The sequence below is a fragment of the Pteronotus mesoamericanus genome, unplaced genomic scaffold, assembly GCF_021234165.1.
Source record: "Pteronotus mesoamericanus isolate MK-2021 breed Mesoamerican mustached bat unplaced genomic scaffold, CSHL_Meso_final contig_263, whole genome shotgun sequence".
Taxonomy (NCBI): Eukaryota; Metazoa; Chordata; class Mammalia; order Chiroptera; family Mormoopidae; genus Pteronotus; species Pteronotus mesoamericanus.
Window position 1 is genome coordinate 12,602,950 of NW_026555112.1, and position 17,916 is coordinate 12,620,865.

A 17,916-nucleotide genomic window follows, 5' to 3' on the forward strand; every position below is an offset into this window, starting at 1 on the left:
TTTGTTCATGTATCACTAATCAAATGTTTATTGAGCGCCTACTATGTGTCAGGCACCACAGTTAAGAGTATTTTTTTGCCAATAACTTTTCTCTAGGAATATTGAAGAAAAAGTTAACTTTTCTACTTACAAAAGGAAAGTAAGTTCAGCTGCTCAACTTCACAGATTTTTATTTTACTGCTGTTATTCTTAAGTTAAAAATTCAAACAGTACAAAAAGATATAAAATGCAAAATAACTTTCTTTATCCTACCTCTGACACTTTCTCCCTCTTCCCAAATGTAACAAACATTTCTTTAGTTTGTAAATCCTCCCCCTGCCGTCAATTTAATATCCATTTATGATTGAAAGTGGTTGGCCATGGATGGGCCAAGATGATTCCTAGATTTCTGGTTTGACCAATTAGGTGGTGCTCTTAACTGAAAGATGAAATAATGGCAGAGCAACAGAACTAAAGAGGAAGGTGGTAGTTAACAGGCGCCTGTGAAATACTCATACATGAATGACTTAGACCTAAAGTATCTGGAAATCAGGAGAGTGGCTTAGTTTGAATGTATGGATTTGAGTTTTTAGAAAATAGGTATGGTGGCAAATCCATATGGTAGCATATAGGTATGGAAACATGGAGTAGATGAATTTAGCTAGAGATGATACATAGTAAGTGAGAGAAGACAAGAGGGCCCTAAGAGATCAATATTTTTGAAAAGTAGTGCAAAAGCTGGAAATTAACAAGAGTAACAGTAAAAACAGTCAACATTTGCTGAGTTGCCTATATGCTAGGCATTACATTAAGCATGCTTTGTAATACCCAATTTACTCTCACAAACTTCTGAAGAGTGCTATTACTAAACTTTGAAATAGTATTAAGTACTATTACTCCTGTTTTAGAAAGAAACTGGGGCCTGTGGAGGTTCAATAACTTGTCCAAGGTTACCCAGCAGAAATGTGAATCTTGTTGGTCTGAGTCCAAAGCCTACACCCTTAACCAAAACACAAAATTGCCTCTTTATGGAAAAAGGCAATCCAGAGGGAACAACAATCTTCTTTTTCAAGTTCATCATACTGTTTTAAAATATAGGTTATTATTAAGGTGTGGTAAAGCCAACAGATTAGGAGACAACTGCCATTAAAAAGACAGTCTGTTATACTCACAGATACTCACAAGGAGACAAGCTGTGCCACAGGGGAGGGCAGGGCACATGGGGCAGCGCCAGGTTGTCCTCATCTCAGATCATTCCCTTTTCACTGGTGGCTTTAAGTGTCGTAGAACTATAGTCCCTTGAATCTAGAAACACTAATCTGAACTCCTTTTTTTCTATGAATATATTTTGAAGAGTGGCAGCTCCTCCAATCCTTCATAGAACTGGTACTCTTATAATCTATAGGCCCCATGATTTTTCTGTTGACTCATCCTTAAGAAAGTTCTACATTTATTAGCCTAGGCCTTAGGGTTAACAAAGTAGCGGGTTAGGAAGAATTCAGGAAGAAACCAGAGGAAAATTTCAGGTTTAAAATACAAAGAAGAAAAACAGTCAAAGGCAATAGATCAACTTAGAAATCTAGATACCAAGGGTGATAGAGCCATAGCAAGCATCAATATGTTCAGGATCACACAAATGAAATAAAGCAAGTTTTTCCAGTGCTGCAATTTCCCACAGGCTATATAGGGTTCATAAGCAGTAGGCATCTGGCAATGGCTCTTCACCTATTCCCCCCTCTGCCCATTTCTTAGGTTCCAGCAGCGTTTACCTCCGGGTTGGCGATGTCAGTAGAGGCCGCTAATTCTGTTTGATGGTACCCAGGTGCACTTTTTTCTCACAAGAGGATGATCAGTGTAGGTTTTCATCTCTTTGGCTGACTCTCTCTCCACCAAAGCCCCCCCAAACAACAGCAGCACCAAACATTTACTGAGTACCCGTACTGCGCCGGGCACTGTTCTAAGTCTTTTTTTTTTTTTTTAAACACACTAACTCATTTCATCTTTACAATAAACTTATGAGCCAGAACTCATTTAAGATAAGAGGAAACTAAGGCATAGAGAGACCAAGTAATTTGGCCAAGGCCACATACATAAATGACAGAGCCAAGATATGAATCTAGGCTGCTGAGCAAAAGCCGAATCTGTTATTTATTCTGCTACACTGCAAATAACTCAAATTTTTGAGTTAAAAAAAAATCATTAAGTTGGTCTAATATAGGATTTTTTATAATTTGTATGCTTTTTAAACCATAAGCTAGACTTGTAATTTTAAAATTATTTAACAGATTAAGTTAGAAAATTCACAACCTGGCAACACGTCTTCTAATAATATCTACATTTATTCCCAATCATTTGTGTTTCAGATGAGCTATAATCCACATGTATTTGCCTCAGATTACACAAACCTAGAAACTGGCTGCAAAGAATCTTGGGACTATAAAAATAATAGTACTCTGTTCTTATCCATCCCATCAAGTTTTTAAAATAACTCTTATGACACTAGAGAGAAAATATGGCCAACATATGGTAAAACTGATTTCTTTAATTTACAATAACTCCATATAAACCAATAAGAAAAAGATTTTAAGAACTGTAAAACGAGCAAAGGACATAAATAGGGAGTTCAAGGAAAATAACCATACAAATGGTAAATACAAATGAAAACATTATACTTTATTTTTGAGGATGTGCAAATTAAAGATACTTTCTATCTGGCAGTTGGCAATAATTAAGACTGATCATATTTTGTGTTGTCAAGGGTATGAGGAAACAGATACTTCATACACTATTAGTGGAAGTATATCTATAAAAATAGAAATGTATATATCCATTGACCTAGCAATTCCACTAGGCATCTATCTATGACTATAACTATAAAAGTATGCTAAATATACAAATGAAAGTACTGAATACTATAATTTAAAAATCCATTTACATTTTAAAAGGTCAAATTATACTACATTTGTAAGTGTATTAGACATATATATTTGCAAATATGTATGAATACAATCACACTGAAAATGATCTGGAAAAAAACTGATTACAGTGGTTACTGCTGAGAAAAATGAAACTGGGGAAGAAAAAGGGGATTAAGGGAGGGATGATGCTTTCTCTGTATTTTACTTTTTTACAATGAGAATATATTCATGTGTTATATATGTGGAAAAAGGTGGACAGCATAAGGCCTGATAAAAAAGGTGTGGAGCCCTGGCCGGGCCAGGTAGCTCAGTTGGTTAGAGCATCGTCCTGATACGCTAAGGTTGTGGGTTCCATCCCGTTCAGAGCACAAATAAGAATCAACCAATGAATGTCCAAGTAAGTGGAACAACAAATCAATCTCTCTCTCAAGTCAATTAAAAAAAAAAAGGTGTGCAATTATTAGTTTAGTAATTGATTAGAATGATCCTGTGTACTTTTCTATATCAAAACTAATTCACAGTTCCTTGACTTAAAATGTCAGTACTATATCAAAATCATACTATTTAGGCCTCCCAAATTCTAACTATTGTCAGATGCCAGATGATATCTGATCTCTGCAAGTATATATTAAACACAAAAAACAACAGTAAACTACAGATAGCTACCAACAGAAGGCAGTAGAAGGCAGGAAGCATTGGCACAGAAATCTGAAATTGTGTAATGTAGAATAATTTTGTTAATGAAGACTTCACACCTATACAAATCTATGCTTATTTAGAAGCCTTTGATTTCTATTCTCTTGTTAACAGAATTTATCAAATTACTTACATTGGCTTTTCTTTAAATATTTTTATAAATTTGTAATTCCTTCAGAAAAAAGTAGTATACTGGAAGTTATATATTTTTAAAGTTTCCACCATCCAAAAGAACCTCTAAAATTTTTTTAATTCAAAACAAAGGAAAAAGATATCTGTAAGTAATTTGTAATTAGACTTGATGGGGGAATATTTGCCTGGAAACATTTATTAGCTACTAAAAATATTTTTAAAATATTTTATCTTTGACTATAGCTTAAGGCTATAGGTCTAAATGTAATTATCACATACAGAACAGCATTTTTAAAAAATGATTGAAAAGGATGAACTCTTGTTGTCAATTGCTATTATTTCCTTATTTCTTTCCAAACTAATTATAGAATACCACAAAATAAGCTGATGAGGAAGACTGTCATTACCAAACTATACAAGGTAGGTATTTTCTCTATTTTTAAGGAAGAAGCTTTTGGTATATAAAGGGTCAAAACTGTCATAATTAACAAAACCCTACAAAGGAAAATAAATTTCTCCATTACTATTAACCATATTGCCAATATACTGTTTCGATAGGCTTTCACTTACATTTAATTAATATTCAATCAGAAAGTATAATTTGAAAATAATCACTTACTGTCTTCCACCCTCCCCACCTTAAACCTTAAATAACATCATAGAATACTATTTACCTTGCAACATTCAAGATATTATAAAATAACAGGAAATACTTTTTGAAGTTTATGTATTTCAACATAACTTCTAAATTATTATTTCCAAAGCTCCAAATCCGAGCGTTAATTTAATTGTTCCTCAGCATCAGCAAAGCAAATCTAATCATAGAATTCAAAAAGATTAAGTAGGTTAAAAGGGTCCATAAAAATTCACCCAACTACTTAAACTACTCACAGACAGCATAGTTCTAATTTCTTCAATTGACCTAGATGAAAAATTTACTGCCTCTTGCCCATGTTCTTTTGATCCGTACACTTCTTTCTTTGATGGTTCCCACTTTTTTCTCCAGAACTACACTACAAAATGGCCACTGAACTGGAGGGTGTGTCTTCATCATTACTAAGCATTTTCCTATCAGAAGCAGCTCTTTGGAAAAACCTGAACAGAGTTTCTTCAGTGCCACTCAGTATTACTCAGTAACTACAGAAAAAGTAATAGGGAGAGTGGGTTTTTTAAAATGCCTTTAAGAGGATATTGCTTAATATTTGTGTTACTTAAAGGTTTTTTAAAGCCAGCAGCAGGTATGACACATAATTTATAAATTTTCCTGATTGCAGGCTTCTGATATTTTCCAACAGAAATGCATCTCATCCAATTAATTTTACATGGAATGTTATAAACAACAAAAAGTTTTAAAAAGAGTAATTTAAATTTTTTCTATATAATAGTACAAGTGTACTTAAGTACAATAATATGTAGTCCAAAACAAAACATATCCATCAAAATAAAGATGAAGAGATTCCAAAAGGAGAAAGCTGACTCACATAGATTATACACTGAACTGACTAAAAATAAAGAATAGCAGTAACTTGGTCTTAAGTCTAGGAAGAGAAGATAGCTATGGTAGATTGAGCTCTCCCTACCAATATCTGATTAATAAACTGGCATATATTGGTCACTTACTGAATGCAGGGAAAAATGTAAAGTAAGGAATTAAACTATCATTTTTAAGTGCTTTAGGAAAAAAAAAATAAAACCAGGTCAGACACACTGGCAAAATTTTTGGTGTGAGAAAAGCATGTAATAAACATTAAAAAGAGATTTAGATATTAATAGATCACATCCAATCTTATTTTCTTTTTTCTTTATCAATAATAATAATAATAATAATAATAATGTGAAAACAATTTGCAATTCTGTTAAGAGATAAAGGGGAGATTTTTCTCTCATAATTATTTATTCCTTTCATCAGAAAGGGAGAATCTGTAAGGAAAAGTAAAACAAAAAAGACAGGGCAAGACAGATGTACACTGAAGTAGAAAATTTACTTTAATAAAGGAGTTATGGACATATGGGATTGCCCTGGCCAGGTGGCTCAGTTGGTTGGAGCACTGTCCATGCACCGAAATGTTGCGGGTTCCATCCCTGGTCGAGACACATATGAGAGGCCACCAATCAATGTTTCTCTCTCTCACATTGATGTATTTCTCTTTGTCTGTCCGTCTCTCTCTCAAACCAAAACACAAACAAAAAAACATATTCCCGGGTGAGGATTAAAATTAAAAGAGACATGTGGGATTAATTGTTATGGATTAATCAGCAAAATCCCAACAATAAGACATAGGTGGCCAGATTCTGTCAGCTAAAAAAAAAACCAATATGGATTTAAAAATAAAGGATGTCTGAAAATTTATCACTTCAAATAAAAATTGCTGGGCATTTTGATCTGCAGTAGTGGTAATAATAAGTCTCAATAACTATATAACCTATAATGTAAAGATGTAGAGGCAATGAAGTCAGTACACTGTCCAATACTGTGCCAATGTGGAGTACATTGATTTTGAGCCTATTCTTCTGAACCCTCAAGGTGTGATTTGCTTCTGGAAACTCAGGAACAAACCTCTGCTATAGAATCAGGAAAACCAAAATTGAATCAGGGTTTCTTATCTAAAAAATGGAAATGAGCAGAATTTCTCCCTGTATTTCCCAAATGATGGAAGTCTCCAAGGGCCTACTCTCATGCAACTTACCAGATTTGAAAATAATTTCATACTAAATGATGATCTCGTGTAACTCCTTCATATAAGAAATGGAAATCTGACTCCCGGCCAAGATGGAGGTATAGGTAGCTACAATGTTGCCTCCTTGCACAACCAAAAGAAAGACAACAACGAATTTAAAAACAAAAAAATAACCAGAACTGTCAGAAAATCGAACTGTGTGGAAGTCCAAAAACCAAGGAGTTAAAGAAGAAACATTCATCCAAACCAGAAGGAGGGACAGAGATGGGCAGCTGGGGTGGAGAGCATGTAGAGCAAAGCAGCGGCTGGAGGACCAGGCAGTCCCACATTTGTGTGCAGATAAACCGGGAGGAACAGCTGGGGAGTGAGACAGACCGCACAACCTCGAGTTCCACTGCGGGAAAAGAAATCCTCAGAACCTCTGGAGGTAAAAACCTGAGGGGGTTGTGACAGCGGAAGAAACTCCCAGCCTCCCAGGAGAGTTCACTGGAGAGACTCACAGGGTCCTAGAATGTACAGAAACCCAGCCACCTGGGAATCAGCACTAGAAAGCCCAATTTGATTGTGGGTACCAGAGGAAGTGACTGAAAGCTGGGTGAGAGCTGAGCAAGTGGCATTGTTCCCTCTCAGACCCCTCCCCCACACACAGTGCCACAATGCGGCAACCTGGATTTCTTTGGCCTGGCAAATACCTAGGCTCCACCTCTTACAATGTAATAGGGTGCTGAGATAAAGAAATATGGCCCAAATGAAAGAACAGATCACAGCTCAAAAAAACAAAACAAAACAAAACAAAACAAAACAAAAACCAAACAAACCCTAAATGATGAAGAGCTAGCCAACCTATCAGATACACAGTTCAAGACACTGGTAATCAGGAGGCTCACAGAATTGGCTGAGTATGGTCACAAAATGAACAAAAAACTGAAGGCTATGCGAAGTGAAATAAAGAAAAATACACAGGGAACCAAGAGTAAAGGGAAGGAAACCAGGACTCAATGATTTGGAGCAGAAGAAAGAGATAACCATTCAAATGGAACAGAATGAAGAAACAAGAATTTTTTAAAAAAACCAAAAATAAAACGAGAGGCTTAAGAACCTCGGAGACAACGTTAAATGTTCTAACATATGAATCATAGGGGTGCCAGAAGGAGAAGAGGAAGAGCAAGAAATTGAAAACTTATTTGAAAAAATAATGAAGAATTTCCCCAATCTGGCCAAGGAAATAGACTTCCAGGAGATCCAGGAAGCTTAGAGAGTCCCAAAGAAGTTGAACCCAAGGAAGTGCACACCAAGGCGCATCATAATTATATTACCCAAGATTAAAGGTAAGGAGAAAATCTTAAGAGCAGCAAGAGAAAAGGAGACAACAGGATATCTACAAAGGAGTTCCAATAAGATCATCAGCTGATTTCTCAAAAGAAACCTTGCTGGCAAGAAGTATTCAAAGTCATGAAAGCCAAGGATCTATATCCAAGATTACTCTATCCAGCAAAGCTATCATTTAGAATGGAAGGGCAGAGAAAGTGCTTCCCAGATAAGGTCAAATTAAAGGAGTTCATCATCATCAAGCCCTTATTATATGAAATATTAAAGGGACTTATCTAAGAAAAAGAAGAGGATCAAAAACAATGAACAGCAAAATCACAGCTATCAACAACTGAACCTAAAACTAAGCAAACAACTAGAACAGGAACAGAATCACAGAGATGGAGATCAGAGAGGAGGGGGAGGGGGAGAATGGAGGAAAAGGTACAGGGAATAAGAAGCATAAATGGTAGGTACAAAATAGATAGGGGGAGGTTAAGAATAGTATAGGAAATGAAAAAGCCAAAGAACTTTTCTGTATGGCCCATGGACATGAACTAAGGTGGGGGTGGGGGGTGGGGGATACTGGTGGGCGGGGGGTTGCAGGGCAGAGGGGAATAAAGTGGAGGAAAAAATGGGACAACTGTAATAGCATAATGAATAAAACATTATATAAAAAATAAAAAAAGAAATGGAAAGCTATCTTTAAAGAAATAAAATGATTCATTCAAGATGTCATTGCTAATTAATGTCATTCCTGATTATTGGTCTAGTCTCTTCTCCACAAGGCTTTTAAAAAATGAAACTCTTTAATATAACTAATGATATACCAGATAAAATGTTAAAATCTACACTGGAACTCTGAGAAGACATGAAGCCAAAATAGAAGAAACAACATGACGTAGACAAAAAGAAATGCAGTGACTTGTTTCCTAAGATTATTTTTATAATTTATGTTAAACAAATTTATGCTTGTATTTCTGGTGATACGCTAGCTTTAGTCTTAATGGTCAATATTTTATGTCAATATGATTAAGACTTAATAACTCCATTAATAAATATTCTATTACAGATAGTGATAAAAGCATGAATTTTGCTCCCAATCTCAGTTACAATTCAGAAGACTATTTTATGTAATACAATTGTAGAGCTTCATGTACCATAGGAAACTGAAGGTATACTTTAAGGAAAAATAAAATGATAATAATGATATCTTACATTTTATATGTACGATTATTCCAGACAGCTAGCTCCATCATCAAAATAGCTACTGTCAATGTATATACTCACAGACAAAAACAATTTCCTTCCATTAGTCACATCACTAATGCAAGCAGAAAAGAATCTACAAATGATGCTTATTAACAAATGCCTTAATGTTCTTTAGAGAAGTATAGCCTTTAAAAATACTACAAAGTAAGGAGGAAGAGGGCGCCAAAAGCAAAGAAGGAAGCCCGTGCCCTTTCCAAAGCAGAAGCTAAAGAACTTGTGTTCATTGTGGACATCAAAGCCAACAAGCATCAGATAAAACAGGCTGTGAAGAAGCTCTAAGGCATTCATGTGGCCAGGTCAACACCCTGCTCAGGCCTGATGGAGAGAGGAAGGCATATGTCTACTGGCTCCTGACTGCTGCTTTATTTAGATGTTGTCCACAAAATTGGGATCATCTAAACGGAGTCTAGCAGTCTAACTGTAAATATAAAAATTTATACTGTAAAAATACATACATACATACATACAAAGAGGAATCTCTCAAGAGAGGATTTGAAAAAACAAACAGCTCTTAATGTGGGAGATTATGTGAGAGCCATCTCACATTTATTTGATTGATTTATTGCAGGGGTGGGTAGCTAAACCTGAACATATTGCCAACAAAACGTTAAAATTTCGTAATTTACTGAGAAGGATGAAGGAGAGAAAGAGATCAAGATAAGAGGGGCAAAAACTAGCTTTCCCAGTCATGAACAAAGAAAAAGAGGGTAGATTTCAACAAAGACCAAAGAGCTCAACTATAGAAAATATGATTACCAAGGACAGAGATTTGGGAGTAAAAGGTCACTTGAGGACAACACTGTGTCTATAATGATGTTACAAAGAAACGGTTTAGGTACATACAAATAATGCAAAGAGGTCCTTTAGATAAAAAGTTCTTATTTTCAGGTACTCTTCCATCCACCAGTAGCAGGATTCAAGACAGAATAGAGGACTCAATGTTTCTGCAATTAATTTATAATGAAAACATCTGAAGGCTATGAAAGAGCAACAGCAGAACTTTAACACCTAAGGCAGCCCTTTTCAACTGGTATGTGGCAAGAATTTTTAAAACATGCAATACCTGACAAATTAGTCAGAGGCACTGACTTCTTTTCCCTTAGATTGTCTAATAAAAAAATGACAACAGCCAACATGACAATACCCATCTGGTGTGAGTAAATCAAAATTATATGTGTTTTTTTGGTGTGCTGCAGAATTTTAGTAAGTAGTTTATGTGTGCCATGAGATGGAAAAGGTTGAAAATTGCTGGTCTAAAGTAACTATAGTCCTTGATCTCAAACATTTTAATTAGAGATTACAATAACAGAGTAAAATGACAATATCGACAATTTGTGTGTTACTGAGAGGTAGATGTGGTGATGGTTTCCTGATTCTTGGATTGTAGCTATGATCATGATCATGCGTTCTTGATTTCATGAGCCTAGCGACTTTAATAGACTTGATCCACTAGAACTTCCAACAATATTCTAACTATTTCCCTGTGTTAAATCTTTTCCTGTTTTATGGAGGTTTCTATTTTCTGCAGTAGGATCAATGACTCATGTAGTACTTGGTATCTCACAGGGCTGGTTAAACAGAAACTGAAATATGATGCACTGGCTTAGTCCTTGAGTAATGAATGGCAAGGAAATATATTGCAGGCTAAAAATCTGATGACCCACTATAGCCAAATGGCAAAATTTTTTATAGAACTACCACAGTTCTAAAGCCTTGGAAGACAGATCATGCTTTCAGCTCTGCAAAAGACATGACATGAAATCCCGTGACTTCATGTCACAAAAGGCCTGTGACATGAAGTTCAAGTTGACTATAAGGGGTAATGAAGTAGGGGGACGGGATCCCCATGGCTAGAAATGCCAAAAGGCAGGAGAGAAGACAGTGGCCTCAAGCCATACCCAAGACCCCCCAAAATAAGAAATCAGCCCAGCTGATTTTAAGATAAAACCTCTTCACTCAAGCCTCTTACTTTTGCCATTAAGTTGATTGAGTGGAAGAAAAGATCCACAACAACCAATGAATAAACTACAGCCTTTGGATTTAAGATGTACAATGGGTTCTTTAGCTATGGTTATTTGTGTATGGACCTGCCTAAAGGCAAACAGGCTGGAAACCTACTACATTTCAGGAAGCTGCACTGCCAAGGAAACCAAAATCCTACAAAAACCTGTAATTATTCAACTTCTAAAACGGCAATTTTCAACCTTTTTCATCTCCTGGCACACAAAAACTAATTAATAAAGTTCTGCAAATATATTTTTTGCTGATCTGACATTAAAAAAAAAATAGGTACAATTTTGATTCATTCACGCAGGACAGCCATTGTTGTTTTGGCTGTTGTCATTTTTTTAAAAATTTGACAATCTAAGGGAAAAGAGCTTAGTGCCCCCGGCTAAATAGTCAGGTATTGCATGTTTTAAAAGTCCATGTGGCACACTGGTTGAAAATAACTCCTTAAGACAACCCTTCGGTCCACAAACCTGTACCAGCAAGAATCAGACTGTGAAAGGTATGCCGCTGCCAAGAAGAATATACTCTAACACCCATTTAAAATGAGGCTCTGAAGCACTACGAAATAAGGGACAGTTCTCAGCAAAACCAGAGGCCATGGATGAAAATGAACAAGAGTTAATCCTGGAGAACAGAACAGGGGCAGCAAAATAGTTGTTAACCAAGGAAGTTTACCTTATGGAAAGACTTTGGAAGAAAGAGATATCACTCAAAAGGGGTAACTGAAAAGTCTAATGAAATGACCATTTGTTTTCAATGCTATAAGCAGTGTTAAGGCAACCAACAGGAGCAGTGAAAGACCCAGGGAGTAGCAACAGCCTAAAAGCCAAGGAAAAGAAGCAGTGTCACCAAAGCCCCGTGAAAGCTGAAGCTAAAGGATTGTCCCAACAAGACAATCCTTTGGGGTTTTACATACAAGAACACAATCAACACCAAACGGTAGCCTTGCAGGGAGTACCTACCTAGGGTTCTCTCTTCTACCCTCTTGCTATAAACTGAATATTTGTGTCCTCCCAACATTTATATGTTGAAATCTAATCCTCAGTGTGTGATAGTATTTGGAGGTGGGGCCTGAGAGGTAATTAGGTTATGTGGTTGGAGCTCTCAAGAATGGAATCAGTACCTTTGTAAGATATATCCCAGAGAGCTCTCTCACCCTATGTCCATGTGAAGACAAAGAGAAAAGATGGCCATCTATAAACCAGGCAGTAGGTCCTCACCAGAATGACCATCCTGGCATCCTAATCTTAGATTTATCAGCCTCTAGGAGTGTGAGAAATGAAATTTTGTTTTTTATAAGCTACCCAGTCCATGGTATTTTTGTTATTAGCATCCTGAACAAACTAAGATACCTTGGATCTTAGTGGCTAAACCCAAAAGTATTCATAGGACAAGGGAATACATGTGATGCATTCCATAGTGATCAGAATGGAATTATGGGTCAGGAGGGGCACATGGAGAAAACCCATCACTAACAATAACATTGATGCCTTACCCATACATCTGTATATTCAATAAACCGTGGGCTAAAGAAGAAATCAAAATTGAAATTACAAACCCATGAGACAAACTACTTTTTAAGACTCATGATATAGCCAATGCAGGACTCATTGGAAAATTAAACTTTACAAATTATTTTTAGTACTTAAGTCTTTAACTTATGATGCTAGAGGAAAAAAACCAGCAAAAATAAACACAAAAAAAATCAGAAGAAAGGAAATTAAAGAAAAAAAGTAAAAATATTAAAAATTAAAAAAATTTAAAACCATAAACACACTCAATTGAGCTGATCAAACACAACCAGTAACTAGTACTTTTAAAAATCTATCTGGTAAGTCAATACTGTGGCAAATCTATGCAACATAAAGAGAGAGGGCGTAAATAAACATAAGTAACATGATCTAATTAGTGTTATAAAACTAAAAAATGAGAAACTACTAAGAATATTTTATACCAATACCTTTGAAAACTTAGATGAAAAGTAATTTTTGGAGGGGGAAAAAAGCTAACATTTACTGAACGCTTACAATGTGCCAGGCACTCATTAAGTACTTCACATATATTAAGTCATTTAATAGTCACAACTGCTCTACGAGATTAATACTGTTATTTCTATTTAATATTTAGAAAACTAAAGCATAGAAAAGTTAAGTGAACTCCTCAAAGTCGCATTAACTAATAAATACTGGAGCTAGGATTTCCTATGCTGTACAGTCCTAGAGTCTACTCTTTAAACAACTATATTACACTGCCTTTCAGAATTAAAAAAAGAACTATTAAAATATCACCCAAAATGGAAAACTGGAGCTGAGCAACAACTATTACAAAAAAAAAAAAAAAAGGAATTGGTAGATCAGCATCTCCCTATCCCCAGCAAAGGCCTAGGTAAATTAAGGACCAATTTAGCAACACCCTCAAGGAACAGATCATTCCTAAACAAACTACTAAATTTCAAACAAATTCCTAAAGGGTAGCAGAAATATGCCACCTCAAAATATCTCACTTGCCTATAGTGATTATTTAGAGTTGCAGGCACTTGAAAACAGCAAATGCATGGTGAGGCTTTCTCTGAACTCCCCTTATCTACCTAAAGATAAATCTTCCAAAAGGAATGCAATTGTCACAAATACCCTCTCTGGAGTTACATCAACCCAAGAAGACCTCTTATCACAGGAGGGGAGGCTAGAAAGCCTAGACACCCAGTCAAACTCTGTTACAAAGTATCACGTCTCCCATCTATTCTTTCAAGGGCTCTTTTATTCCTAAAAGTACTTTACTTTCCCCTAAGACAGAGGTCCCCAATCTAGGGCCTGGACCTGTATGGGTCTGGCCTGTTAGGAACTGGGCCAGTAGCTGGAGGTGAGATTGAACGTAATACGTTTAAGGTGCTTCAACCATCCTGAAACTATCCACCGCACGTTTAAGGTGCTTCAACCATCCTGAAACTATCCACCGCCTGCCACTCTGACTCCCCACCCCGTCCCTGGAAAAACTGTCTTCTATGAAACCAGTCCCTGGTGTCAAAAAGGTTGGGGACTCCTGTCCTACGAGACTTACATCCCTACCTCCCCCACAAGTGGAGATGGTATTTAAGCCTAAATTCTAGGCTATCTTGGGAAGTTTGAATTTCTCTCTGGATATCGACAAAGATTATTTTCTTAATCAAACTTTAGCCAGGCTCCAGAACCTTCCCCTAAACCCATCTGTGCACTTCCTTGCAAAATCCAGTACTAGCAAGAACCCTGCTAAGTCATTTTAGTAAGTCTCCCATTATTCACATCTGAATGCCCTCGATATCAGTTCCTCATCTTCTACCACCCGCCTGCCCAGGTCATGAAAACTTGCCTGTTTTCAGCAAGGATCTCTTAACAGTGTCTTTCAATGAAGAGAAGCTCTTACCTTTATTAAAATCCAATTAAGCCTCTTTCTTCTGTGGTTACTGCTTTAAAAAAAATACATATATATATGCCTAGTGGAAGGACACAAATAAACTCTAAAATCTTTGTTTTACCTTTTGCATTGAGATCTGCCGTTCATCTCAAACTCATTTTTGTACGGTATCAAATAAAGATCAAGATATTATTTTTCCTACATGGATGTCCAGTTAACCTGGCATTTACTGAACAGACAATCCATTCCCCACTGTACTACAATGCGGTCTTTGTCATGTATGCGTGGCTGTTTTTGGGTGCTCTTTTCTCATTGGTCAATTTGACCATTCTTGTGCCAGTATCACATTATTTTAATTACTATAATTTTATAATAGATCTTGGTATCTGATAAGATAAAACCCTCCAGCTTTATTTTCCTTCAAGATTGCTCTGGCTATTCTTGGTAGGTTGTATTTCTGAATAAATTTTAGAATCAGCTGTCAACTTCCAAGCCAGTCAGAGAAAGACAAATACCATATGATTTCACTCATACATGGAATCTAATGAACAAACTGAACTAGCAAGTGAAATAGAGACAGACTTATAGATGGAAAGCAGGGTGATAGCTCTGGGAGAGGTGGCTGTGTTAGGGGTGGAGGGGTTGAGCAAAAGGAAAAAGGACTCATGGACACGGACAACAGTGTTGTGATTGTAGGCATTAGGGGATGGGTGGACGTGGAAGAGAGTATATGGGGCATAAATGGTAATGGAAAAAATGCCATAAAAAATAAATAAATAGAGGGGGACAGTTAGGGGACGGAGGGATAGAGCAAAAAGGAAGGACTCATGGACATGGACAACAGTGTGAGCTTTTCCACTTTGGTGATTCCAGTGTGGTGACTGCAGGAGTGGAGGGTATAAGGGAGTTAAATGGTAATGGAAAAATACAATCAAAATTTTAAAAATACAAATAAATAAGTAAATAAAACCTACTGAGGTTTTGATTGGGCTTGCTTTGAATCTACAGATTAATCTGAGGAGACTTGACATCTTTATGACACAACAGTGATCGTCAAACCCAGGAACATTTTTATTGCGTCCCTTCTCAATGAGTCAGGCAGCTTCCCATCTCTTTCTGTACCTTGAGGTACAAATATCCAACAAAGGACTTACATCTAGCATATAAAGAACTCCCTCAAATCAGTAAGAAAAAGAGATAGCCCAGCAGAGAAATAAAACAAAACAAAAACAAAAACAATAATTTGAATTGGCTTCACAAAAGTGGCTATATGATGGGTTCATAAGCATATAAACAGACTCAATTCCCTTACTTGTACACACCCACCACAATGATAAAAAGAAAGGGTGATGTTATCAAGTGTTGGTGGAAATGTAGAGCAAATGGATTTCTCAAACACTGCTGGCAGGAGTGTAAAACTAGTACAACTATATGGAATAATATTTGGGAGTATCTACAAAAGGTGAACTATGTGTTTCCTATGACTCAGCATTTCCAATTCTAAGCATACGAGGTCTGTCTGGAAAAAGTCCAGTTGTTAATATAACAAAAACAATTTGCATGACATCATGTAACCTGGCAGCCAAGGAGAGTGGACTGGAATGCATATGTGTGAACGATGACGACTTTACTCCACTCCACTACTCAGTGGGGGTGGTAGATACCATTGAGTGAGCATGTGTACTGTGTGGCCATGGCATTCAAAATGGCTGAGCAAGTAGAGCAATGAATCTCCATCAAATTTTGCGTGAAGCTTGAACGGTCCTCCACGGAAACTATTCGGATGATTCAGACGGCCACACAGCCTTGGGCAACTGATGTTTGGCAGCTTCATCACAACAATGCACCTGCTCATGTATCATGTCTCGTGCAGAGTTTTTTTTTGTTAAATATCAAACAGCCCAGGTGATTCAGCCCCCTGCAGGTCACACTTGGTGTCCTGCGACCTCTGGCTTTTCTCAAAACTAAAATCACCTTTTAAGGGGAAGAGATTTCAGACTGTAGATGAGATTCAGAAAAATAAGATGGGGCAGCTGATGGCAACTGGGAGAACTGTGTGAGGTCCCAAGGTGCCTACCTTGAAGGCGACTGAGAAATCATTTGTCCTATGTACAATGTTTCTTGTATTTTGTATCTTCTTCAATAATCATCTCTATTTTGTATATTGCATGGCTGGACACCTTCTGGAGAGACCTTGTATACCCAAAGGAGATATGTTCAACAAAACACATATACTAAAAGGTTCACAATAGCACTACTTATAATAGTCTCAAACGCAACTACCAAAAGACCATCAACAGTAGAATGGATTTTAAAAAACTGACATATTTACATGAAATATTATAAAGAAATAAAAATGCTCATATGACAATACAGACGAATCTAACAAGCAAACAAAACCAGAAAGAAAAAATATCACACACAAAAAGGGCATATACAAATGCAATTTCACAGTGTGTACACTATAAAAATAGAGAAAACTAATCTAAGTTATTATAAATCTGAATAGTGGTTATCCTTGGGGGTGGGAAGAAGTGGCTGACAGCAAGAGAAAGCTTCTAGTCCACTGGTGATGTTCAGTTTCTTGATCTGGGTGCTTGTTATATAGGTGTGATCACATGTGAAAATTCATCAACATTTACAATCTGTGTATTTTTCTTATGAATATTATGCTGCCATAAAATTAATGCATTCATATGAAAATAAACCAAATAGCAAGCTGAAAATTTTTTCTATATGTAACATCTGAAGAACTCATGCAAATCAATTTTTAAGAAGCCAGCATCCAAATGAAAAATGGTTCTAAACACAAAAAGAAATGTTCAAGCAAAGAAATAAAAATGGCTCCAACAAATGCACAAAATGTAAATTAGAACAATGGAATGCTATTTTTTCCTTGCAAATTAGCAAAGATTAAAGGAAACTAATAAAGCTTTTGATAAGGATTTGGTGAAACTAATATGCTTATTCCTAATGGAAACTTAAATCAATAACATTCCTGCATTGTCTTTAAAAATTGCTCCTTTTCACTTGTTTCCCTTCTAGAAATTATTCTAAGAAAAATTCATAGTTACAATTAAAGATGGACTTATGTCAGCACTGATTACAATCAGTATTTTGAAACAATATAATTATCCCATAATGGGAAAATAGGTACATTATGATGTAATAAATGATGTTTTCAAAGGATAATGCACAAGACAAGACTCATAATAAATTTAAGTAAAAAAAATACATACAAAATTCTATGATTTTTTTTGTGTTAGAAAATATCACACACTTAAACATACACTTGCGTGGAAAAACAGTCTGTAAGAACACCTACTATAATGTTCATAATGGCCATCTTTGGATGATAGGATAATGGATGATTTTAATTTTGTGGCCTACTTTCTACAATGACATGTACCTTGAACACATTATTATTACATTCAGAAATCTAAGAAAATAGAGTAAAAAAAATAACATCCACCCAGTTTTTTTTTTTCTAGAAATCTAAGCAGCCTAGATTTTTATCTATCCTTTAGTTCTCA

At 36.1% G+C, this 17,916-nt stretch overlaps 1 protein-coding gene across 7 annotated transcripts in view; it reads right to left on the reverse strand.

The window, feature by feature from the left end:
* The window catches only part of VEZT (vezatin, adherens junctions transmembrane protein), a 61,735-nt gene that overhangs the window by 42,337 nt on the left and 1,482 nt on the right, over positions 1 to 17,916 (reverse strand). Inside the window, exon 1 of one of the 7 annotated variants that reach the window (XM_054574692.1) lies at positions 16,461 to 16,516. The exons of the other annotated variants lie outside the window; for them this stretch is intronic. The gene's annotated coding sequence lies outside the window, so the exon portion shown is untranslated. Of the gene's footprint in view, positions 1 to 16,460; positions 16,517 to 17,916 lie in introns of those variants that run through there. 7 annotated transcript variants of the gene reach the window in all.